Genomic DNA, 27124 nt, shown 5'->3' with positions numbered 1-27124 from the left:
CTCTTTGCAGATGATATGATACTTTATGTGGAAAACCCCAAAGACTCCACCCCAAAACTGCTAGAACTCATACAGGAATTCAGTAAAGTGTCAGGATTTATAAAATGAATGCACAGAAGTCAGTGGCATTCCTATACACCAACAACAAGACAGAAGAAAGAGAAATTAAGGAGTCGATCCCATTTACAGTTGCACCCAAAACCATAAGATACCTAGGAATAAATCTAACCAAAGAGGCAAAGGATCTGTACTCAGAAAACTATAAAATACTCATGAAAGAAATTGAGGAAGACACAAAGAAATGGAAAAACGTTCCATGCTCATGGATCGGAAGAACAAATATTGTGAAGATGTCAATGCTACCTAGAGCAATCTACACATTCAATGCAATCCCCATCAAAATGCCATCCACTTTTTTCAAAGAAATGGAACAAATAATCCTAAAATTTGTATGGAACCAGAAAAGACCCCGCATAGCCAGAGGAATGTTGAAAAAGAAAAGCAAAGCTGGCGGCATCACAATTCCGGACTTCCAGCTCTATTACAAAGTTGTCATCATCAGACAGTATGGTACTGGCACAAAAACAGACACATAGATCAATGGAACAAAATAGAGAGCCCAGAAATGGACCCTCAACTCTATGGGCAACTAATCTTTGACAAAGCAGGAATGAATGTCCAATGGAAAAAAGACAGTCTCTTCAACAAATGGTGTTGGGAAAATTGGATAGCAACATGCAGAAGAATGAAACTGGACCATTTCCTTACACCACACACAAAAATAGACTCAAAATGGTTGAAAGACCTAAATGTGAGACAGGAGTCCATCAAAATCCTAAAGGAGAACACAGGCAGCAACCTCTTCGACCTCAGCCGCAGCAACTTCTTCCTAGAAACATCTCCAAAGACAAGGGAAGCAAGGGCAAAAATGAACTATTGGGACTTCATCAAGATAAAAAGCTTTTGCAAAGCAAAGGAAACAGTCAGCAAAACCAAAAGACAACCAACAGAATGGGAGAAGATATTTGCAAATGACATATCAGATAAAGGGCTAGAATCCAAAATCTATAAAGAACTTATCAAACTCAACACCCAAAGAACAAAGAATCCAATCAAGAAATGGGCAGAAGACATGAACAGACATTTTTCCAAAGAAGACATCCAAATGGCCCACAGACACATGAAAAAGTGCTCAACATCACTTGGCATCAGGGAAATCCAAATCAAAACCTCAATGAGATACCACCTCACACCAGTCAGAATGGCTAAAATTAATAAGTCAGGAAACGACAGATGTTGGCAGGGATGCGGAGAAAGGGGAACCTTCCTACACTGTTGGTGGGAATGCAAGCTGGTGCAGCCCCTCTGGAAAACAGTACGGAGGTTCCTCAAAAAGTTGAAAATAGAGCTACCATATGATCCAGCAATTGCACTACTGGGTATTTATTTACCCCAAAGATACAAAAGTAGGGATCCGAAAGGGTACGTGCACTCCGATGTTTATAGCAGCAATGTCCACAATAGCCAAACTGTGGAAAGAGCCAAGATGTCCATCGACAGATGAATGGATAAAGAAGATGTGGTATATATACACAATGGAATATTATGCAGCCATCAAAAGGAATGAGATCTTGCCATTTGCAACGACGTGGATGGAACTGGAGGGTATTATGCTGAGCGAAATAAGTCAAAAAGACAAAGACATGTATCATATGACCTCACTGATATGAGGAATTCTTAATCTCAGGAAACAAACTGAGGGTTGCTGGAGTGGGGGGTGGGGTGGGAGGGATGGAGTGACTGGGTGATAGACATTGGGAAGGGTATGTGCTATGGTAAGCGCTGTGAATTGTGTAAGACTGTTGAATCACAAACAAATAATGCAATATATTTTAAGAAAAAAAAAAAAGAAGAAGAAGATAGCAGGAGGGGAAAAATGAAGGGGGGGAAATCGGAGGGGTAGACGAACCATGAGAGACGATGGACTCTGAAAAACAAACTGAGGGTTCTAGAGGGGAGGGGGGTGGGAGGATGGGTTAGCCTGGTGATGGGTATTGAGGAGGGCATGTTCTGCATGGAGCACTGGGTGTTATGCACAAACAATGAATCATGTAACACTCATCTAAAACTAACGATGTAATGTATGGGGGTTAACATAACAATAAAAAAATTTAAAAAAAAATCATAGGCCATCAGGAAATGTGATGCCCCCAGCTTTTTCTTTTTCAACATTTCCTTCGTGATTCAGGGTCTTTTCTGGTTCCATAAAAATTTTAGGATTGTTTGTACCAGCACTTTGAAAAATGCCATTGGTATTTTGATCCGGATGGCATTAAAAGTATAGACTGCTGTGGGCAGCATAAACATTTTAACAATGTTTATTCTTCCGATCCATGGAATGTTTTTCCATCTTTTTGTGTCTTCTTCAATTTCTTTCATAAGTGTTCTCTAGTTCCTAGAGTACAGATCCTTTACCTCTTTGGTTAGGTTTATTCCGAGGTATCTTACGGTTTTTGGTGCTATTGTAAATGGAATCATTTCTTTAATTTCTCTTTCTACAGTTGCGTTGTTAGTGTATAAGAAAGCAACTGATTTCTGTGCATTGATTTTGTATCCTGCCACATTACTGAATTGCTGTAAGAGTTCTAGTAATTTGGGGGTGGAGTCTTTTGGGTTTTCCACATAAAGTATCATGTCATCTGCCAAGAGAGAGAGTTTGACTTCTTTTTTGCCAATTTGAATAACTTTTATTTCTTTTTGTTTTCTGACTGCTGTTGCTAGGACTTCTAGTACTATGTTGAACAATAGTGGCGAGAGTGGGCATCCTTGTAGTGTTCCTGATCTTAAGGGAAAGGTTCTCAGCTTCTCCCCATTGAGAATGATATTCCCTGTGGGCTTTTCATAGATGGTTCTTATGAAATTGAGGAATGTTCCCTCTATCCCTAAACTCTGAAGAGTTTTAATCAGGAAAGGATGTGTATTTTGTCAAATGCTTTTTCTGCATCAGTTGAGAGGACCATATGGTTCTTCTCTCTTATGAATGTGTTCTATCACACTGATTGATTTGCAAATGCTGAATCACCCTTGCATCCCAGGGATAAATCCCCCCTGGTCGTGATGGATAATTGTTTTAATGTATTGTTAGATCCTATTAGCTAGGATCTTGTTGAGAATTTTGGCTATATTACAAAGCTGTGATCACCAAGACAGCATAGTACTGGCACAAAAACAGACACATAGATCGATGGAACAGAATAGAGAGCCCAAATATGGACCCTCAACTCTGTGGTCAAATAAGCTTCGACAAAGCAGGAAAAAGTATCCAGTGGAAAAAAGACAGTCTCTTCAATAAATGGTGCTGGGAAAATTGGACAGCTATATACAGAAGAATGAAACTCAACCATTCCCTAACACCATACACAAAGATAAACTCAAAATGGATGAAAGACCTCAATGTGAGACAGGAATCCATCAAAATACTAGAGGAGAACATAGGCAGTAACCTCTTCCACATCAACTTCTTTCAAGACATGTCTCCAAAGGCAAGGGAAACAAAAGCGAAAATGAACTTTTGGGACCTCATCAAGATAAAAAGCTTCTGCACAGCAAAGGAAACAGTCAACAAAACAAAGAGGCAACCCATGGAATGGGAGAAGATATTTGCAAATGACACTACAGATAAAGGGCTGATATCCAAGATCTATAAAGAACTTCTCAAACTCAACACCCAAAAAACAAAGAATCAAGTCAAAAAATGGGCAGCAGACATGAATAGATACTTCCTCAAAGAAGACATACAAATGGCTAACAGACACATGAAAAAATGTCCATCATCATTAGCCATCAGGGAAATTCAAATTAAAACCATATTGAGATACCACCTTACACCAGTTAGAATGGCAAAAATTGACAAGGCAAAAAACAACAAATGTTGGTTGTGGAGAAAGGGGAACTCTCTTACGCTGTTGGTGGGAATGCAAGTTGGTACAGCCACTTTGGAAAACAGTGTGGAGGTTCCTCAAAAAGTTAAAAATAGAGCTACCCTATGACCCAGCAATTGCACTACTGGGTATTTACCCCAAAGACACAGAGGTAGTGAAAAGATGGGCCACACGCACCCCTATGTTCATAGCAGCAATGTCCACAATAGCCAAACTGTGGAAAGAGCCAAGATGCCCTTCAACAGATGAATGGATAAAGAAGATGTGATCCAGGGGCGCCTGGGTGGCTCAGTCGGTAAGTGTCCGCCTTCAGCTCGGGTCATGGTCCCAGGGTCCTGGGATCGCGCCCCACCTCGGGCTCCCTGCTCAGCGGGGAGCCTGCTTCTCCCTCTCCCACTCCCCCTGCTTGTGTTCCCTCTCTTGCTGTGTCTCTATCTGTTAAATAAGTTAATTAAATCTTCAAAAACATAAAAAATTTTAAAAAGATGTGATCCATATATACAATGGAATATTACTCAGCCATCAGAAAGGATGAATACCCAACTTTTGCATCAACATGGATGGAACGGGAGGAGATTATGCTAAGTGAAATCAGTCAAGCAGAGAAAGTCAATTATCATATGACTTTCACTTAGTTGTGGAACATAAGGAATAGCATGGAGAATGTTAGGAGAAGGAAGGGAAAAATGAAGGGGGGTGGAATCAGAAGGGGAGAAGAATCATGAGAGACTATGGACTCTGGGAAACAAACGGAGAGTTTAGAGGGGAGGGGGATGGGGGGATGGGTTATCCCGGTGATGGGTATTAAGGAGGGCACGTACTGCATGGAGCACTGGGTGTTATACACAAACAATGAATCATGGAACACTACATCAAAAACTAAAGATGTACTGCATGGTGACTAACATAACATAAAAAAAAAAAAGATTAGTACAAATAGTTTTCAGATACCATTAACTGGATTCCTTTACTGTTCCTTATATACAAAACTTGTAAAATATCCTCCTGATCACCATTTTAATTTCAGCACAATGTCCTTCTAACAATAATAAAATTATGTTGTTAATTCTAAAAAAAAAAAAAAGCATGGGCCACAAAACCCCATTACATATAGTTGTCATGTCTCGTTAGGCATCTCTGGTCTCTGACAGTTTCTCAGCCCGTCCTTGTTTTTCATGACCCTGGCAGTTTGGGGTAGTACTAGTCAGGGATATTGCAGAACGTCCCTCGATTTCAGCTTCTCACAGTTAGACCAGAGTTGTACGTTTTGGGGGAGAATACCACAGAGGTGAGGTGTCCTTCTCTTCAGGATGCACCTTTCTGAGTTTCTCTTAATCAACAGATTTCCCCTCTACCCCTTTCTTTACCTAGCAATTGATCCATGGAAGAGCCCAGGGCATCTGGTTTGTAGTTACCCAGTCTGGCCTTTGCTGATCACTCACTTGTGATACAATTCAATACATTCCTCTGTCCTGTGATGTCAGTGCAGGCTGATATCTGGATTTATATCCTTAGATGGAGATAATCTCACGAGAAGATACAGAGCTCACTCAAGAAGGATATAGCACATATTAGTTTCCTAGGGCTGACACAACAAAGTACCATAAACTGGGTGGCTTAAAACAACAGAAATTCATTCTCTCACAGTTCTTGAGGGCAGAGGTGTGAAAACAAGGTGTTGGCAGGGCCATGCTCCCTCGGGAGCCTCTAGGGGAGGATCCTTCCTTGTCTCCCGGCTTCTGGCAGCCCCAGGCATTACTTGGCTGAAGGTAGCATCACTCCCATCTCTGCCTCAGCTTCACATGCTGGTCTTCCCTGTGTCCATGCCTGGGTCCAAATTCCTCTCTACTCAGAAGAACACAAGTCAAGTTGGATTAAGGGTCCACCCTACATCTGTATGACCTCATCTTCACTAATTACATCTGCAATGACCCTGTTTCCAAACAAGGTCATATTCTGAGTATGGTGGGTTAGAGCCTCAACATACCTTTTGGGGGGGACACAATTCAACCCATAACACAGAAAACCCAAAGAAGTACAGCAAGGCTTCATGGTAGAAACCAGCAGAGGCCAACACAGCCCGCTCTGTTTTTCTAGGACTGCCCATCTGTCCTTCCTATGTCCCTGTTTTATGAGTTTCTTTCCCTACCCACCCCCCTCACCCCATTTCCACTGCTAGGGATACCCATGGGCCAGACATGCCTATGTTGTCATCAATCTTCCATCCCCTCTACATTCAAGCACCCACCAGAGATCAGCTCAGAGACTCTAAATTCCAAGCTCTTCAGAGAGAGTCCACATGGCCTGGCTTTGATACCATATTTGCCCCTTGGTCCTTTGGCCATGCCCAGAGCCAAAAGAATCGTATATACAGAGTTCTGAATCTTCCAGCACTCTGGGAAGGATAAGTTTCTAAAGAAAGAGAAATGGGCGTGGAAAAAAATTATCAGCTGAGAAAATAGTTGGTGAATGAAATGGCATTCCTGGTAGAGTGTACAAGACTGCTATATTCTGGAACAGAAAGAAAACTCTCCCTGGATTCTCAGGACCATCTGAAAGGAATTTGAAAGCAGCTGAATTCTCACAGAAAACGCAGAGTGGAATCAGAAAAACACCGTTTTGTGACATTTGCTTCAACTCTATATTCCTGATCTTGGGGAACGTGGTTTATACTGTCCATGTTCTTCATCCCCCTGGACCAAAGTTCTAGTGTGTAGAGTCCAACCTCTCCATTTCTGAAATGCAGTGTCAGGGACACTGTCTTAGGAAGCTCAGGCTGTTATAAAAATATAACACAGCCTGGGGGGCTTAAATAACAGACATTTATTTCTCATAAGTCAAAAGGCTGGGAAATCCAAGGTGAAGGTGGCAGCATGGGCGGGTTCTGGGAAGAGCTCTCCTGGCTTGCAGACAGCTGTCTCTCAAAGTGTCCTCAGAGAGCAGAGAGAGAGCGTATCTTCCATGTCTCTTTGTCTAAAGGCATGAACCCCATTCATGAAGGCTCCACCCTTAGGACCTAATCATCTCCCAAAGACCTCACCTCCCAATATGTCACACTATGGAGTGAGCCTTAGCCTTCGACTTTGAGGGCGACACAAACATTCAGTCGCTAGCAGACAGTGAGGGAATGGAAGGCATGATGAGATTCATCTCAGAAAGGGCTGGCACTAAACTGTCTGCAGGATGGATGAAGCACCACTGGTCCTCTGGGCCCTGGTAGCCCCCCACAAGGCTCTTGCATCTGTTTCTTCCCCCCACAGTGAGTCCAGCCCAGCATTTCATAGACAGCTGTTATCAGGAGCCAAAAGATACAGGAAGAGCTGCGGTGAAGGCTTAGGGAATGCTAGAGATGCCAAGCAACTCAACAAGCACTTCCCCCTTAGCTTACCTTGAATTCATTCCACTATCTCCCCAGCAGGTGGGATGCGTCATCCAAGTCATACCTGATCAAAGATTTCCTATGTCAAGGCACAGAGGGACAGGATGGGAAGAAGTGACTGCCAACGCATTCTCCACATGCGACAGACAGAATAAGGTATTTCACTATGTGCTTGTATGTTACTATGGTGACATTAACTTATTTACCCCTCATGCCAACTCTGTGTTATCCCCATTTTAATGATGAGAAAACAGAGGAACAGAAACTAAGTATTATGCCTAAGATTACTCAACTGGTAAATGATGTATCTATTTGACTCCAAATCTGTTGTGTTTCTCCACCTAGCCAAGCTGTGTCTTAGACAACACTGGTTAGAGGAGACAGCAGGAAAATGGCAGATGCTTCCAGCAGATGTCTCAGAAATAGTTTGTTGTAATTTTCACTGTGAACATTCACTGTGAACAAGAGTAAATGCAGTTGGCTGCATAATGATTTGCAATAGTCAGGATTTTTTCTGATGCAAATGAAACTAAAATCAAACTTGCCTAAATAAAATATATATGGTTTATTAACTTATGCCTAGAGGTAGATTCAGGCATGGCTGGATCCAGGAGCTCTGATGAGTTCTGATGATGCAGACAAGAATCTGTACTTCACCTCTGAGCTCTTTTTCCCTTTGTGAGGGCTTCATTCTCAGACAGCTCCTCCCATATGCCAACTCTCCTCAACAACTTTCAGCTTGTACTCAACCAACTTAGCAACTTCAGCAGACACTTGGCTTGGGTCATACAAACTGATCCAAACCCAAATCAATCACTGTGGTTAGGATGCTGGGTAAGGTGATGGTCCAGAGCTGGATCACATGCCCACCCCTAAAAAGGTGGGTAAGAAAAAGTCCCAGACATACGGGAAAGAGAGGGGTGACATTCAGAATAGTTACCAACTAGCATGTCACAGGGACCCACCAGTCAGAGTGAACACTGGCCATAAATAACCAACGTGCCTGTGCGTGCTACCTAAGTATCAACCCTGAGGACCAGTGATTGTGCAAAGTAAATTTTTCTTACTCGGGGAGCAGCAGATGAATGCTGAACAAGCAAAAAGTATAGACTTCCTCTACTGAGCTGCTTGGTGTGCCCTTCCCCCCACCCGTTTGTATGGCAAACTCCTATTCACCCTCAAGATGCAGCCAAAGAATCTTACCCTCTGTAAACTTTTACCCCTCTACCTCACCCTGCTCCATGTGGTGCATTCCCTCACTGGGACCACTTCTGGGCCTTATCTGCTACCTCTACAATACCACCTTTTCCACACTCCCTCAAGTTTTGGTTTACACATCTATGAGTTCCTAGAGCTGGGCCTGCTTGTTCATCCACTTCTCCAGCATCTGGTACTGGGTCTTTCACATGGAAAATGTTCAGTGAATATACAATGAATGAATTAATGAATAAACATCTAAGTTCCCCCATGGAACCACAGGGTAAAAAGAGAGGGAGGAGAATCATAGGAAGGAGAAAGCTTTACTAGAAAAAAATGGTAGAGCAAGCCAGAAAAATCAAAAACAGCATCCAATACAAAAATAAGGTTCAAAAAGATGAAGGTGTTTCCCTAATTTTATAAACCTAGTAAATGGTGAAGTTGACTTTTCCCAAACGCCATATAGTGGAAGGAAGAAGGAGATCTCTGTAAAAATTTCAGGTTAATAACAAAATATTCATCTTCTGGAGTTAACCCTTGGAAGAAAGCTGGAACATGTAGGGAGGTTGGTTGGTATATTCATCAGGGACCCCCAGTATGTTCCTGTTACCCAATAGGAAGCAGAGAACCCAAGGCCACATCAGCAAAGAGAAGACCTGGGGACACAAAGGGCTAGGAGGGCCTGGGCATTCCCAAAGCAAACTCTCAGAGGTCTGTTTTTGGTTTTTTTGTTTTTTTTGTTTCTGTTTTTGTTTTTGTTTAATTTGAGAGAGAGAGAGATCATGAGCAGGGGGCAGAGGTAGAGGGAGAAACAGGCTTTCGCTGAGCAGGGAGCCCAATACAGGACTCGATCCCAGGACTCTGGGATCATGACCTGAGCTGAAGGCAAATGCTTAACAAACTGAGCCACCCAGGCACCCAACCCTCATATGTCTTGATGCCTCAAAGAAGAACACACCAGCCTCACGTTGTCTAACTTCAGCAAGCAAGAAAGGACTAGTCCCATAATATCAGCCCTAATCACCTGGATCCCTTATGGCTGTCATTTTAGAGAATTAATATGCCACCCATTATTAATACTGCAATGCAGCCACACAGCAAATTCTCACAAGTAACCTCAAAACATAAATGCCAGGAAAACCCAAATTTGTAACAATTTCATACATATTTTAGGTATTTGCTAAATTTGGCCCTTGGTAAAGCATGTGGCCACCCTTATCACAGAAATCAGCTTCCTCCCTAGGCCTAAAATTAGAAGTCACAACTGCCAACTATGGGCATGGGGCTCACTGCCTGCTGAGATCCCCCTCTTCTTCATCTTCTGTGGGAACAATTCAAGTTCCCACCAGCTCTCCTGTCAGCTGGTCTGAAGGGAGGGCAAGAGGCAGGAAGAGGGGCAAGTCAGCAGAGATGAAGAGGCAAGCTGCTGAGGAAGGATCCTAGAGACAGTGGAGCTAGCTGCTCACCAGAATACGTCCTACTAGCAGGTTTAGAGTGGAAACTCAGACATCCACAGAGAAGAACGTGACTTGGCAAAAGTAGAGACAAGATCTAGTGCCAGATTCTGAATTTTTACAGGGATCATAACACTTTGCTTAAATGATTCATCTTGATCATCAACACATCCAAATTTCCAGTCACTCAGAAGAATAACTGAAATAAAAAAATAAAGACATTATCACTGAGAAAAAGTTATGAAGAAAGAGTAGTGGATGCTATGAGTATATAATGGTAGATCCAAATGGTTGGGAAGGGAAGGAGGATCCAGGTAGGTTTCCCTGAGGTCATGACTTTTAATTAAGAGTAGAAGGACAATAAGGAGTTATTCATGTAAAAAGTGAGAGAAGGCATTCATTTAGAGATAATAATATGTGCAAAGGCCCTGGGGTGAGAAGGAGCATCATGTGTTAGAGGAAAATGGATGTTGAAAATGATGGGAAGAATGTGGTAAGAGAGATGTGCTGGAGAGGCAAGCAGGAGCTAGCTCACAGGATTGGGGAGACTCAGGTAACTATTTTATAAGCTCACAGAAACTCATCAATACTTCACAAGATGCTAATACGTATTTGTCAAGTTTTTGGTTTTGTGAGTTTGGAGGTTTTTGTCCATCTTACCCACTAGAACATAAGTTCCATGAATTTGGTTTATAGCTCTATCATTAACATCTAGAACAATACCTAGAATTTTGGAATGTTCTCCTGCTCACCACCACACCCATCACCCATGACCTCTCCCTCACTGGGAAGCTAAACAAAAGATGTTCTCTGCCTACAGTGACTAGTTTCAGGGTCCCCAAGACCACTTTCAGGCCTGAAAAATTGCTAGAAGGACTCACAGAACTTACAAAAAGTCATCATACTATGGTGTGGCTTATTACAAGTGAAGGGATACAGATTAAAACAGCAAAGGGAAAGAGGGCATAGGGCAGATCAACATGGCAAAATAACCATTTTCTACCATCTTTCCTCCAAAGAACACCAATTCAGACAATCACCCATGAGTGAGGCAGCCTTTGTGGAAGTCCAGCTTTCCAGGGAGAAGTTCTAGCACAACACTAGAGGGGAAAAAAAACCTGAGATGGGATGTGTTGAGGAAAGTAAAAAGAACAATTTCACGTTATCCACATCACCCCTCCCACGGGGCAGCACAGCTCAGTGCCAGGAGGAATCTTCTTGGCGTGTGATTTCTCCCATAGGGGAAATGAGAGCATATGAGTGCCCACCTTCCTGAGCTGGGCAGGACACTGCCAAAGAGTATTGCACTGTGTATTTGAAAGTTACTAAGAGAATAAACCTAAAAGTTTATATCCCCCCCCCAAAATTTTTATAATAAAAATGGACAGGGGTACCTGGGTGGCTCAGTCATTAAGCGTCTGCCTTCGGCTTGGTCATGATCCCAGGGTCCTGGGATCGAGCCCTGCATCAGGCTCCCTGCTTAGCGAGAAGCCTGCTTCTCCCTCTCCCACTCCCCCTGCTTGTGTTCCTGCTCTTGCTATCTCTCTCTCTGTCAAATAAATAAATAAAATATTTTTTAAGAATGGACAGAGGCACTGAAGAGACATTTTTCCAGAGCAAACATACAAAAATGGCCAACAGGTACATGAAAAGGTGCTCAACATCACTAATCAAACACAGTGACATATCACATCATACCTGTTAGCATGGCTATCAACAAAAAGACAAGAGATAACAAAGCAATGGTGTGGATGTGGAGAAAAGCAACCTTTGTGCACTGTTGGTGGGAATGTAAATTGGTACAGCCATTCTAGAAAAGAGTATGGAGGTTCCTCAAAAAATTAAAAGTAAAATTATTATATGATCTAGTAATCCCACTTCTGGGTATCTGGGTACATATACAAATAAAATGAAATAAGGATATTTCACAGAGATATCCACACTCCATGTCCACTGTAGCATTATTAACAAGAGGCAAGGCATGGAAACAATCTAAATGCTCTTTGATGGACAATTAGATTCCATGAATATAATGAATTATTATTCAGCCATTAAAAAGTAAGAAACCTGCCATCTGCAATAACATCAACAGCATTGAGGGCACTATGTTAAGTGAAATTAGTCAGTCAGAGAAAGACAAATACTATATGATCCCACTCACATGTGGAGTCTAAAAAAAGCCAAAGTCCTAGAAACAAAGAGTAGAAATGGTGGTTGTCAGGGGCTGGGGAAGTGAGGTCATGTTGGTCAAAGGATACATACTTCCAGTTATAAGATGAATAGGTTCTAGGGGTGCCTGCGTGGCTCAGTCGGTTAAGCGTCTGCCTTCAGCTTGGGTCATAATCCCAGGGTCCTGGGATCGAGCCCCACATCAGGCTCCTTGCTCAGTGGGGAGCCTGCTTCTCCCTCTGCCTGCCACTCCACCTGCTTGTGCTCTCCCTCCCTCTCTCTCTCTCTCTCTTTTTCTCTGTCAAATAAATAAATAAAATCTTTAAAAAAAATTTTTAAAGATGAATAGGTTCTGGAGCTCTAATACACAGTATGGCAACTAGAGTTAACAATACTGTATTATATGCTTGAAAGTTCTTAAATGTTCTCCTCACAAGAGCAAAGGTAATGTGTGAGGTGATGGAAGTATTAACTAACCTTATTATGGTGATCATTCACAATATTTGTGCATCATATCATCACACTGTACACCTTACATGTACCCAAAGTTATATGTCAGTTATATCTCAAAAAAGCTAGAAAAAATGTTTAGAAACTTTGATAATTTTTTTTACTGATTCAAAATAACTTTTTTATTTTTTTCCTGCTTCAAAATAATCTTATTTTATTGTTTTTTTGGGTTTTTTTAAATTTTATTTTTTTAATCTAAAAAAATATAAGTGCATAGGGCTGGGTCCAGGAGAGATCAGGTACAAGCTTCCCATTGTCCTCTCCCAGTGGAGTCTTGTAGACATCACCTACGTCTCCAAGCAAAGACGTGTGACAACACTTACAAAATGTTGACAACCAAAGAAGCTCACGCAAGCCTTGGTGTTCAGAGTTTGTACTAAGTGTTGGTCACACAGGCATGGAGCATCCTCAGGGATGGTCTTAGTTACTCAGTCTCCAGCCCCTCCAGAGGGCAAACAGATACCACCATGGGGCCCCAAGCCTGAGACATTCACCATATATCACATTGTTAGCATAGATTATCTGGCATGTCCCAAAGACCCAGGTAAACAGAGATGCTCTTATCAGGCAGAACATTCCAAGGACTGTGAGGTTATCTCCCAGCAGCCGGTCAAGGGCCAAACCTTTCTTTGGGATGTGTAGGATTTGAACACCCCAGACCTGCCTAGTCAACCCTTTAGTACACAAATGAGGAAGATGCTACACTCTTCAGCTTCTGGGTAGCAGAGTACACAAATGGAACCAGGTTGAAAGAAGACACATTCAGGTAGAACCAGAGGCCACCTCCATCCACCCCCTCCCTACATAGGACCTACCTCACGGGAATCAGGAACATTACCCCTTCCCAGAGGCACTTGGGGGCAGGTGTCTCTCAGCAGGCCAGGGGGGTAGCCTTCTGCCCCAAAGCCATACCCTGCTCAGACAAGCCTGTGAGAAGTCAGGTTTCAGGGAGGCAAATGCAGGGATGGAAATCTGTGTGCAGGAAGTTTACCGGGGAGCAGCATCTGTAAGGAAGGAAGAAAGTCACACCAGGCAGAGGGAGGAGTGAAATGTGGAACAGTTGCTAGAGACACCTGAGGCAATCCCATAGAGAGCCTTGAAGCCGGGGCACCCCTTCAGAGGTATCTGAATCGAAGCAGGGGACATGACCTTTGTAACCCTCAAGAATCAGTCCTTGGATACAGGATGCCTTAGGGAGGAGAAAGGACTCCCCAAAACCATGTAGCTTCCTTCGGCAGAGGCACAACTGAGCCCTGGGATGTCAGCAGCCAATTCTCCAGCAGCTGGGGCAAGAGGGCCGCCATGGTCTAGCACAGGGGCTGGTGCTGCAAGCACCCAGCAGAAAGCCCGAGACCAAAGCAGGAAGAGAAAAAGATGAGAAACCTTCAAATGATTAAGGTTTAAAAGCCAGGCTGCCTTGAGAATCCTGAAGTGACTTTTTATGCAAGAGGTCTAGGTTTTAAAGCAAAAGGGTCTGGGTTTACCTTGACTTGGCAAGACTGGGTGTATGAGCATGGAGTCAAAGGGAGCTTGTGCAGGACTGGGATAAAGAAAGAAACTACAGTATAAAGAAGTTTGGGATAAAGGAAAAAACACATCAGACCTCGTGGAATGGGATAACAGTAAAAAAAACAGTAAACAGTAAATAAAAAAAAAACAACCCAGAGTTTGTTTTTCTCTGAGCATAGGATCTCAGTGGTGCAGTGAAAAGCCCCAAAGATGTAACACACACACATCATTCCAGCTCTTCATTCCGGCTGATGAAGAAGCCGGGACGGAGCTAGATAGTCACTGCATCTGTGGATGGTCACTGAGCCCACCAATCTGATCTCCTTGAAGAAGGTGATGCTCCCTCCAAGGTAAGTAAGAAAACGTTCCTCTTGAGCTGAAAGACACAGCATTGTAAATGCACATCCTCTGTGCTCAGGAGCTCCACTTCTAAGCATCCATCCAACAGATGAACACACATACATGCACGAGGTATACATCCAGGCATACATCGCAGTGGAAGGCAACAGCAAACATCCGGAATGTTCACCACAAGGGAACTGATTAATTGATACACATCCCATGCTGGAATACTACACAGCCATTAAGAAGAATGAGGCACCTCCTTATGTGTGGATGTGCAACAAATACATATTGTTATGTGAAAAGAATGAAGACTCAGAATAATGTGTACAGTATGCTATCATCTATATTCTTCTAAAAACTGGAAGGAGACTATATATACATGTATTCTTCTATATAAAGAGAGTACCTTCTGGAAGGTTTCAAGAGTAGCCACCAACCCCTGTAAGGTTTGGGGAAGGGGAACCGTGGTGGTTAGGATAGGAAAGGAGACTTCCTTTTCACTGTACACTTCTTCTGTATTCTTTCAACTTTTTTGCCATATGCACACATTCCCTATTCAAAAAAGAATTTTTTTTAACTGGAAACAATGAAAAATCTTACAGGCATGCAAACTAAATTAATTAGCCATTCCTATAGCTCCAACATGCATTTAAATGTGCAAGCATCCTGGCCTCCCAAGATTGATTGGCTGTACATTGAGAACCTCAGCAATTTCTTTTCACCAGGACAGATGCTGACATTGTTCTTGTGATTTTTCACAGATGTTTGCCTTCCAGCATCTTTAAAATTGGGTTTCTCTGTCATTTTGGAAATCCCAAATTTCTCATATCAAATTGATATGACAGGAAAATTCAAAACCGTTATCACATTTTGGAAGAGTTTATATTGGCAACTGGCAGTGGGAAGGAAAGGATGTTTAAGGAACAGCCATGACATCTCCTCCTTAAGCCTTCCTGTCACAGCATGCCTCAGTTTACCTGACCAGGCTAGCTGGAGGGGAAGTTTGCATCAGTATATAGACATGGGCTTTGGCATCTGGGCAAGAGCAGGTTCTCGTTTTGTCTCCATCCCTCTCCAACTGTAATACTTTGAACCAGTCATTAATTTGGCCTCTTTTTTCTCATCTGTAAAATGGGAATATCACCTACCTTGCAGTGTGGCTTTGCAATTAGGCAGTACAACAAAAGGAAAATGCTTGGCACCTGCTGAGCACTCTGGAAATGGTTTCTCCCTTCCCGCCTCCTTGACCACTTCCCTAAGCATCTTCTCCTCCTGGTCCATGTCCATTTTTCGCTTTAAGACAGGGGCTCTCATGGAATCCCTGGCTTTACCCACTGGTTAGACATTAAATGGAAACATTCCCCAACCCAGAACTCGACTTGTGTCTCCATCCCCTTAGGACTCTGCTCTCCCTAAATGACAACTGGAACACAGTCCACGAATAAAAGCCAAACCTCTGCTAATTATACATCTTAGCCAATAACGTCCAACATGCATCGAACATTGACTATATCAGGCTCCTGATAAGCATTTCACCTGCATCATGTCATAAAAGCCTCTCAACAATAAAAAGGCATGATTATTATTCCCATTTTATAGATGTAGAAACTGAGCACCAGAGGTGCTGTTAACACCTTGTTGAACATCTGAGTGGCAGATCTGAGAATCAAATGAACCTGAACCCCAACCACAAACACACCTTAAGGTCAAGCTGGGTCTCCCCACTTTGTTATGATTAATAAGGGATTATGCTCCCTGGACGGGTATGATGCATTGGTTAATTCTGCTCCCATGTTTCAATGCAATTATCTGGGGGGGTGGCACTTGTAACTTGTGCAACCAAGGACAATGTAAGGCAATTCAACTCATGTCTTAAGAGTCTTAATTTCCTCATTTGTTAAATGAGGATACCAAGGATGACAGAGAGGGCTTCAGGGAGATTTTTGGAAAAGAAAATGCTATGGACTGCATGTTTGTGTCCCCTCACATTCAGATGTTGAAGCCCTAATCTCCAGTGTTGGTATCTGGAGGTGGGATCTTTGGGAGGTAACTAAGTTTAAATGAGGTCATGAGGATGGGGCCCCCATGATGGAGTTAGTGCCCTTATGAGAAGAGGAAGAGATGAGAGCCCCCGCTTTCTCTGCCACATGAGGACATAACAAGAAGAAGGCCATCTGCAAGCCAGGAAGATGGTCCTCACCAGTCATGTAAACTGCCAGCACCTGGATCTTAGACTTCCCAGGCCTTACAACTGTGAGAAATACACGTGTGCTATTTAAGACACCCAGGCTACAGTATTTCGTTCTACCAGCCCAAACTGACTAAGACAGTGATAGATGGCTGGCCTTTCCTCCAACATTTCTCCTTTCCAATGCCCACCTGGAGGAAGGCATCAGGAAAGTGAAAGAAAGCAGGCCTCACAGATATGGGCATTCCTGTGCTGAGTGCACCCACTACTGGTATTAGAAAGATGGGGAAGTCAAAGGAATTACATCCCTGAGAACATACAATAACTTGGGAAAACTCACTAAAGGATATTAGGTACACACGCATGCACACACACACAAGATGAGAGAAGAGTTCTTTGCTTGACTGAATAATTTAGAGAACATTCAAGAGAACATGAGTTTGTATCCTGAGAGGTAATAACTGCCATTATAAAGCTGGTGTTTATTGACTGGGTCATTTATGTTGAGCACTGGGTGCTAAGCATATTCTGTGCATTATATCATTTAATCCTCAGAATACTATCACTACCCTTTCGCAAGATAAGGAAAGTGCATCTCAGAGAGGTTGAGTGACTCACCCAGTCACAGAGCTTCTAGTAAGTGGTGAAGGCAGGATTCGATCCCAGGTAATCTGATTTGAGATCCCATGCTCTACTGTAATAATAGAAAACCCCAGTGCAAATTTCATCAGAATAAAATGCCTGCCCAGCCCCAGCCAACCTTTCATTTATAATATCTCTGGGCCCTTTGGAGAAGAAAAACCAATCGAAAGAAGGAAGGCCTTGAGATTTATCAAGGTCCCATGGGGTAAAAGGATGGATGGTTCTGGCTGCCTAAAGAAGAAAACCGACAACAGTCATTTTCCAGGGAGGGAGAAAATCCTCAGCCTCCCAGGGAGGATGAGCTGGGTGTGGCCTGAGCTGATGGTGAGCACCAACTGTAATTAGATTGGGGAGCGAAGGCTGTCTTCAAAATGAACTAACAGAGATTCTGAAGCACTTAAAAAACTGTGTCCAGAGCAAGCAGCACTGTTGCAGGAGGTCACGAGTCTGGCCTTACATGACAAACAAAAGGAAAACAGGAGGTAAGCAAGCACTTGCCCCTGAAGGAAGCATCTATTTTACTCTGTCAGATACCTACAGTTGATGCTTCTGGGTCCCAAATATAACCAGGAACCCTGTCTCTGCACTCAAAGAAACATGTAATTGAAAATCAGTTCCCTGTGCATCAATCCAAAGAGTATCACAAGGCAGGGGCTCTCAGCTCCATCAGGTCCAATGTCCTCATGCCTTAGCTAATATTTTGAAAAGCCCTCTTTATCATCCTAAAAAGAAATTCATTGACAGTAGAAACTACCTACCCTTATTTTAACAAATCAACTTCTATTGTACCCTAATTATAATAAAAAGGAGATATGAAAAAGGAATTTATAATGAAATAATTTATAGTGAAATAGTATGCGTTTCCCTTAGGAAGACAGAATGAGGTAGTCGGATGCTCACGCCTATGTGTGGAGTAACTAGATGGGCCAGTCACACAAATCCAAGAATGAGCAGATACGGCACGTGCCGCTGTGGTGTGACTGCAAGTGTCATGGTTTCCCAAAATGGCGACTCCTTCATTTTAACGCTCCACACAAAACAAAATGCAATCTTCTCTGGATGTACCCTGTAGCTCTGCTCCTGGAAACTTCGGTGTTCATTCAGTGTTTATATGTAAAACACAAGGTTCTAGAATCAGAAAATCATAAATAGGTTTCTAACCCATTGAATGTCAAGTTCCTACCCATTCAAATATCAAGCAGAATTTAGGGTTTTTTGTTTGTTTTTGGCAGGACATCTAACAAAACTATCTCCTTCTATCTCCCATCACTAGGACAACCAAAACCACAGATTTTTTTTTTTAACTAAGGTTTTCTTTTAAAACAAACAAACAAACAAACAAACAAACAAAGCCTAACCCTCAGTGATACTCCTAAAGTCCCTTATCTGCCTCCCTGGTTTACCTACATTTCTCGGTTTCCCTAGAACAAACCTCAAAAGATCTCTCTACTCCTCAGACAGCTGATATTATTTTGTCCTTCCCCAACACCTCTCAACCCTTGTCAAGTAGACTAGCTTAACCCTCCATCTCTACTTTTCAGCCATTCTCACTCTTTTCCTTCCTCAGATTTTACATCATAAATATGCCAGGCACCAGCTGGGACAAGAGCTGGGCTCTCTTTCAAGGGCGGGGAAGGCTATGAACCCTCTCAAAATGAATCTTTCCCCCGTAGACAAAGAACGTTTGTGCCAGGCACCAAGCTAGACCTTTGAGATACAATAGCTCTTGTTCACCTATGGGCAGAATGATGCAAGTACCGTAATTATCATTGAGACCAGGGGTCGGCAAGCTCTAGTCTGCAGTTCACATCTATGCCACCTGCTTTTCTATAGCCTTCAAGCTAAGAATCGCTTTTACATTTTAAATGATTGAGGAAAAAAATCAAAAGAAGAGGAATATTTCATGATGCAAAAATTACATGAAATTCAAACTCCAGAGTTCATAAACAACGTTTTGCTGGAACAGAGCCACGCTCATTTGTTGACATGTTGTCTGTGCCTGCCTTCATGCTGTAAGAGCGAAATGAGTAGCTGCCACAGAAACCTCATGGCCCGAAAAGCTGAAGAAATTCTCTACCTGCGTCTTTATTGTAAAAGTTTGCTGACACCTGGTTCAGATGTTCAACAAGTGCTTTCAAGCACCTACAACATGCCAGGCACTAAAATTATAGAGGGGGAAGGCAATTAACAAGAAATATTCCTTCTCAAAAAAAAAATTTTTAAGAGTGTTATTCTGAATCATGTAGACTCGGGGTCCCATCTCGGCTCTATTGACCTTGAGTGTGTTTCTTGACCTCATTGTCCTCATCTATACAACAGGGCTGTGGATTGCCCACCTCACCTGGATATTTGGATATCGAATGAGATATCCTGTGCCAAGCACCTCGAAAAGAGAAAGGAGATCCGCAAACACCATTTCCTTTCTGGCTCCCCGTCGTTTGCCACGTTCGCCAAGAAAGCAGGCAGGAATGAGTGAGCGAAGTCATATCCTCCTTGTCTAAATGTTTTCTTGTTAGGAAACATCTTTCTTCTTAACATCCCCTCCTCCATGAAAAATCCCCATCAGAGGAATATTAAAAGGCCCTAACCTACAGTTAGATGGAAGGCGAGACTGTGATCTCACAGATAAATCATTTCAGTCTGCCTCTATACAGATCTAATATCGCCCCCCTCAAAAAAAAAAAAATAATAATAATATGAAAGTTGGAAAGTGGAAAACTTCATCCTCTGGAGTTTTCAAAAACTAATTCAGTTGTAATCACAAAAGATTGAAACGAGGATTCATGACACATTTCTCTTCCTCCTGGGCAGATGAATCTATGACTTGCATTTGATTTTAAATGTGATTCTCCCGCATCTTCAGTGGGTTTGATTGATGGAGCACACGAGGCCACTCAGTAAAATGATACAGTGGAGATCAAAGCATGAAAGATAATTTTCGCCAAAATGTCTGTAGCCGACGGTGAGTTATAAGCCTTTGTCTCCCACTTTATGGAACACAATTTCACTTAAAGCCAAAATCTGTCACTTCAGCATTGTTTATCGAAATGCATCCCGTAACGCAGTCCCCTGAAGAACAGTGTCAAGTCAAAAGGTAGAAAATCAAATGGGTACAAACATCCCAGGACAAAATAAAGTAAGGGGAACGGTTTTCTATCTGCCTAAATATTACCCACCAGTGATGCATCTGGGACAAGAAATGAAGTCATTCATCTGCAAGGTAAATATGTGCTGTTGTCAGAGGAGCCTGACACAGCCCTGTAAACCCGTGGATTCTACCTGGCAGCTCATACATCTCTATTTGATAACTTTGCTTTATTCATGGGCCCAGAAGGAGAGTCACAACTGGGTTTTTATCTCTACACAACGTTTTTTTTTTGTTTTTTTGTTTTGCATTCATCCACATCTTCAGCGCATCATGATCGAGGATCTACCCTGTAGAACTTACGAAGTTATCTGAAAGGCAGGAAAGCAGATTACCGGGACCTTCAGTTAAAGGATCTGGCTCAAGTCCAGATACTCCCACTTTCCAGCAGTGGGACCTTGAATAAAAGATCCTTCACCTTTCTGTACCTCAGTTTCCCCATTATGAAGTGGATGGCAGATTGAGAACACAGATGCAGAAACACTCTGTACGCTGCTGAGTACTTCACAGATGAAAGCCCAAGGACAGCCCCATTCTAGGCACGGCCACCGATTTAGGAAGCTTAAGTTGTCATTGATTCCATGAAGGTGTCTCTACAGCTACAGGTTGGTGGTCTCAGCAGAAAGGATTTGGGGAGAAAATGAGTCCATTCAGGTGCCTCGACTCCTTGGCCACTAACTGAATGTATGACATCGGGACAGTCATTTTTGGGATTCCTGGGCTGCCTAACTTCTTTAGGATACCATATTCTGGAACCTTCCCAGTCTCTGGCCTCACAACTCACCATACCTCACAAGCTTTTCCTTCATTTGTTAGATACTGCTATGCTTACCTGAGAAAGAGCCCCTTCTTCTTTGTTAAGGGAACCCCAATTTTTAGGTACTGAACAGTCATATGATTCAGAAGAAGTCTGGCCCCTTTTTGCCCCAAGGAGTAAATTTTGACTGATCCAAACCAGCCATGGTAATATTGACCCTCCCTTTCAGGTGACTGCTTTAGGAACAGGGCTGTCACCACCTCTGAACAGTGAGAGCTGGTGGGAAGTATGCTGGAAGCTCTGGGGAAATTTCTCCTTGCTGTTAAAAAGGGATACAACAGAGACAAGTCTTCTCTTGTCTTTGGAACTGTTGTGTGAGGCTGTGATGTTTGGCACTGTGGCAGCCATCTGGTCAACCCTGAAGCCTGGGACATAAGGCCACACTCTATAAGTCAGAGCAGAAAGATGGCAAGAGTCCAGGTCTTTGATGATATAACTGAACCAGAATGTTGTACTATCCCAGAACTAGCAACAGTGAGGAGACATTCCCACCCTTAACCTGGAGGGCAAAGGAGAGGAAACAGTTGTGGAACCCAAGGAGAGGAGCTGTAGCTGTCAGAGAGAGCTGTCTGGCAGGAGCTGTGATCTCCAGCACAGAGAGGCAGCTAACCCATGGCAACTCAACTGGGAAGAGCCAGAGGATTAGACACCCCAACATCTCTCTCCTCCCACCTTCTACTATCCTTGAGGGTTCACAATTGGCCAAGCCCAACCAGCCACAAGAGAGTGAGGGAGCCCAGGTGATACAGTCCACAGAGGGCAGCCTCCTGGGGTACAGCAGGATTGGGGCATGGAAAGCTAATCTGGAGGGGAAAATGTAAAACATCCAGCTCAGATACTATCCAGAGAGAGGACAGACTAAGAGAATCTCCTTCACCCAGAACTCCTAGCCTAGAGGAGCCAAAACTCTTTGGAAGGTTAATCCTACCTCACTGCCACCAGCATCATCGACCAGCAGCAGGCTTACCCCAAACACTGGTGTGTCTCCTTCATCTCTACAAGTTTCCACAATTATTTTGCTCCTAAAGGAACTGGCCTCCAAAGCCCAGAGTAATCACAGAGCCTAGAAGTCTTGGAACTTTCTGGCTCTGAAGCAGATTCAGGGCTCAAGAGAGCCAAGAAGACAGACAACATAGTAAGCTGCCCCAACAGACATGCAGGCTCTCTTCCTTTCACCCCCAAAAAGCAGAAAACACATTTATTATTCACTGTGGCCCCTTCCCTTCCAACTGGGGGGTAGCAATTACTTTTAAGAGTTTAGTGTTATCTAATATCACAGTCTCTCCTTCATGCACAGGAAACAGAAACTCACTTCTGGGAAAGAAACATGGACTCAAGCACCCTTTCTTCTCATTTTGTGTCCACTAGGCCCTCAGAAAGTCATTTATGGCTTGTCAATTTTTAATGGTTCCAGGAGGGGAGAAAGATTTACCACTGATACGGAGTAAAAATGCGAAGGTTTTTATTGATGAGCTATGCATGCAAAGTGCTTGACACAGTGCCTGACATGGAAAAAAAAATCCAATAAATGCCAGCCATAAGTGTTTATTATTATCCTTCTTATTAACATTGGTCAGTTCTTGAGCATTTACTATGTGCTAGGTATGTTATGGACACGATCCTCACTGCAACTCTGTTCCAGTAGCTGTGGTATTTTCTGCCTTGTTATCTCTTTTCTAAGGACTGCCCCTACGCCTGCCCTGATAGATATATTTGACCCAGGGACAGACACATCACCCAAGCTGGGCAAAAGGATTCTGTGGGATTTTGGACCTTGGGACCAAGAGAACGGGATCCATCTCATTCCTGCCGCTGAACCAATAAATTATAACACTTTAAATTTGTTTCATGGAGAATGTTGCTCTACACAAGAGATGCAAAACAATCCTGGAGAAGTGTCAATCCTAAAGCCAATTTTCTAAGGCCTGGTGGCTGTCCTGCCTTTCTGTGGCCTCTTATACCCAGGACCCTCCCACTAAATTCCTCCTTTGCACTTAAGAGACTGAGTTGGGCTTCTGGAGCTTGCAACCACAAATATTCCAGATAATACAAACCTTTTGAGACAGGTATGAGTGTCCCTACTTTGCAGATGAGAACATCAAGGCTCAAAAAATAGTGAAATAAGTAATCTGCCCAAGATCTCCCAGGTACTAACTGGTAAAAGCTAGCATCCGAAACCAGGATTGTCCGGTTCCAGTGTAGGCTCACGCTGCCCCATCATATCAGTTATCCTCAGAATGGACTCACTTAGTTCCTCCTTTCCAGTATGAAATTTTTAAAAAATGAAGAGGTAAGAGAGAGGCACCCAATACAGCCTTGCATTCAATGGGGCTGAACTGAACAGAGTTGAATTGAGTGTGTTTCCATGAATCTAAGCTACATGCTCTCTCACATTTCATCATTTCTAAAACACAGTCATCTTACAATCAATGTGAGCATTTAATGTAGTGTTTTCTTTCCCCCAAAGAGCTGTTGTCAAACCAGTGATCTCACTTGCAATCACTGGAACCTTATAAACAAGTGGCAAAATGCTGTCACCTTGGGAAGGCACCTACTTATTCCGATGCTGCTGCTACTGTTGAAAATCCTTCTAGAATCCCTCAGGACTCCATTGCTTGCATGTTTGCACACTGACGCAGCTCATCTTTGCAGGGAGAGAGACTCCAGTGGCCATGTGCCCTTCTTGCTGCCACTTTGTGCGTGTGCAGCTGTTGATAAATAGCATGTGGCAGCTGGTCTTCAAAGAAAATTTGAATTTTGTAACCTCAGCAAACTCAAGCACAGACTAGTCTCACTTATAAATACCAAATTTCAAAACCACTTAAATGGGGAAGGTTGCCTTAGTCCTAAGTGAAACAGTCTTTGGATGTGCACTTCATCAGCTCACTGGAACTGAACGATTTCATTTTTTAATCAGTTCAGGTCCAACCAGCAGCCAACAACTCACATATGCTGCTGGGGGAGGGGGGAGGGGTTAGAGGCAGAAAACATGGGACTTGGTACAATCCCTATGGAAGGGAATTGAACATGTCAAAATCACAAATGTTTGTACCCTTTGGACCGAGAAATTTCACCCTGTAGAAATAGATGTTACAAGTACACTTGCACACATGTGTATAAGATTATTCACAAAAACACTGTACTATCAAAACACTGGAAATGCCATCAATAAGGAACCGGCTACACAAATTATAGTGTAGCCAGTTGATGGACTACTACTCAGCTGTAAAAACAAAAATAAAAAACAAAATAACAACAACAACAACAAAAAAAACCAGGGAAGAATTCTCTATACTATTTCTATGTAGTTAATATCTCCCCAAAATATCATATTGAGGAAAGCAAGCTATGGAATAGTATGTGTAGCAGACTATTTTGAGTAAAGGGGGAAAGAAGAGTTTGTAGTTCTATTTGGTGGCATTCATATATATATAAATTCTAGAAAGAACCTAAGGAACTCTTGAGAGTGGAATGTATTGGGTATCTATTGCTGTCGAACAAATTCATTATAACACTGCAGCTTAAAACAACAAACATTTATTATCTCACGGTCACTGTGGATCTGGAGCCCCTAAGCCACTGAGCTGGTAGTTCTGGCTCAGGGTCTCTCCTGAGGCCACAGGTAAGATGTCGGCCAGGATTGCAGTCATCTGAAGGTTTTCTGGGCCTGAGAGATAAGCTCCCGAGCTCACTCGTGGTTGTTGGCAGGCCGCAGTTCCTCACTGGCTATTAGCTGGACACCCCAATTCCTCCCCACATGGGCCTCTCCCTAGGGTGCCTGAGTGTTCTCACAATATGGCAGCTGGCTTCCTCCAGAGGAATGGATACAAAAGAGAGAGAGAGAGAGATGAGGGGGAAGAAGGGAGGAAGAGAGAAAGGGAGGGAAAGAAGTACCCCTCAAGACAGAAGGTGCAGTTTTTTATAGCCTAATCTTGGAAGTGACATGCCATCACTTCTCCAGCACTGGTTACAAACACCAACCCCATCACAACATGAGAGAGGAAGACACAAGTGGGTGAATGCCGGTAGGCAGGGATCACTGAGGCCATCTTGGGAGCTGGCTACCTCAGGGGAGCAGGGACAGGAGACAGACTTTTACTATACTTGTAATATCATTTCATTTTTGAACTTTAAACTATATTTCCTACTTAAAACATTGGAATTTAAAAAGTGTGGAGGAGGGGGAAGAATGCCCTCCAGGGCAGCCTAGATCACAGTTTGAGACTCCCTCTGATACAGCCATGTTTCTCAAACTGGGGCACAGGTACCCCCAGGGGAACCCTACTGTATCCCTGGGACATGCAAAGCTATATTGTACAAACATGACCATCTTCCTGGAGCATCAACAGACTTTACTCCATAAGTAATTTAAAACAGGGCACAAAGCAGAATGCAGGACTCACAAATATCTAAGATAAAACATGACATTTCAAAGGAATTTTCACCCTTGGTGAGACTGTTTCAGGCTATACTCTGCTGAGCTTGAATGCATTCTCCTTTCTTTGTAGGGGTAGTTTGTTAAAAGTTCTAAAACCACTGCTTTGGGCTAATTGCTCTCCAGAATTGCACAAGAAAATTGCTCTCATTACCACGAGGTAAATTTCATTTCAACACAAGTGACAGTAACAAGCTTCATCATCTGCCATTGTCACCTGAGTTGGCCACAAGTGACTCCAACTATTTTTTAAGAATCCAATCCACCCTCAGAGGGCCAACACGCTCTTAATTCTAAAGATTATAGGTAAAAGAGACTGCTCATGTTCTTAGCTTTAGGGGCAGCGTCAGAATAAGGCACATACGCCGACAGTGGCCGCTTGGAAGTGGCAATTCTCAAGTGAAGCCATCAGCTTTGCTTTATTTTTTTACTCCAGCTCATGACCAGGAAATGGCGTTTGGTTTCCTTGCTGTTTCCGGATTTGGAACTTTTACTTCTCTCCCAGGCTCTCCCCCTCAAACCCAAAGTGAACTATGCTATCCACTGAACAACACATGGATGATAAAGTGCTGAAGACCCTGGGGTCTGGCATCTGACGGTCTGCACCCAGACCCTAGCTTCCCCACTCAGTTCCTCCGTGACCATGGGCAAGTGCTTACCCTCTCTGAGCATGTTTCTCCACCTGGAGAAACATGAAAGTAAAAGTCTGCATGAGATTGTATTATGTAAAGCTCATAGCCTGGACTCGGCATAGAGCAACCATTCAATAACTATTAGCCATCATCATCATCATCATCACGGAAATGGCTTCCGATAAGTTAATTCTCATTAAGCAATTAATGTCTCTAACAGTAATGACTTCTGACCAACCAGCCCAATGGCTGATAAGAGACTGATAAAACTTTACATTTGTTTTCTTTATAATTCCCTAGAATCCCAATTCTCTGGAGTGAACAAGTATGACTTTTATAGGCAGACATAAAGCTGGCATTGGCTCTCGGCCTGTGCATCCTGCACCCCAGCATTGGCCACTGATTTCTGGTTTAGCTGTTCCACCTTTAGAACATGGCTAATTACTCCAATTAAAGACAGAGTCTCTCATTTTTTTGTTATTGTTTTGCCTTACTTTTATATTTTAAAAAAGGGGGAGGGTAAAATGAATACACACCCTCCAGACAGCATGTAACTTCCAATGCTCGAGAGAAGAGAAAATTAGAAATGTTTCCTCTAGTTCAAATTCTTCCACTCTCTCCCATCTGTCTACTCTGGGCTCCACCATTCTGGAGAAAAAACATAAGTGCCTCACTTTGTGCTTTCCCTCTGGACGATCAAGAGCAGAACCGGGGGTGAGGTAGCCCTGCTAATGTGGAAGGATCGGAGAAATCAGGCTGAA

Source organism: Neomonachus schauinslandi, chromosome 5 (genome assembly GCF_002201575.2).
Source record: "Neomonachus schauinslandi chromosome 5, ASM220157v2, whole genome shotgun sequence".
Classification (NCBI taxonomy): domain Eukaryota; kingdom Metazoa; phylum Chordata; class Mammalia; order Carnivora; family Phocidae; genus Neomonachus; species Neomonachus schauinslandi.
Note: the sequence above shows the minus strand (reverse complement) of the source record.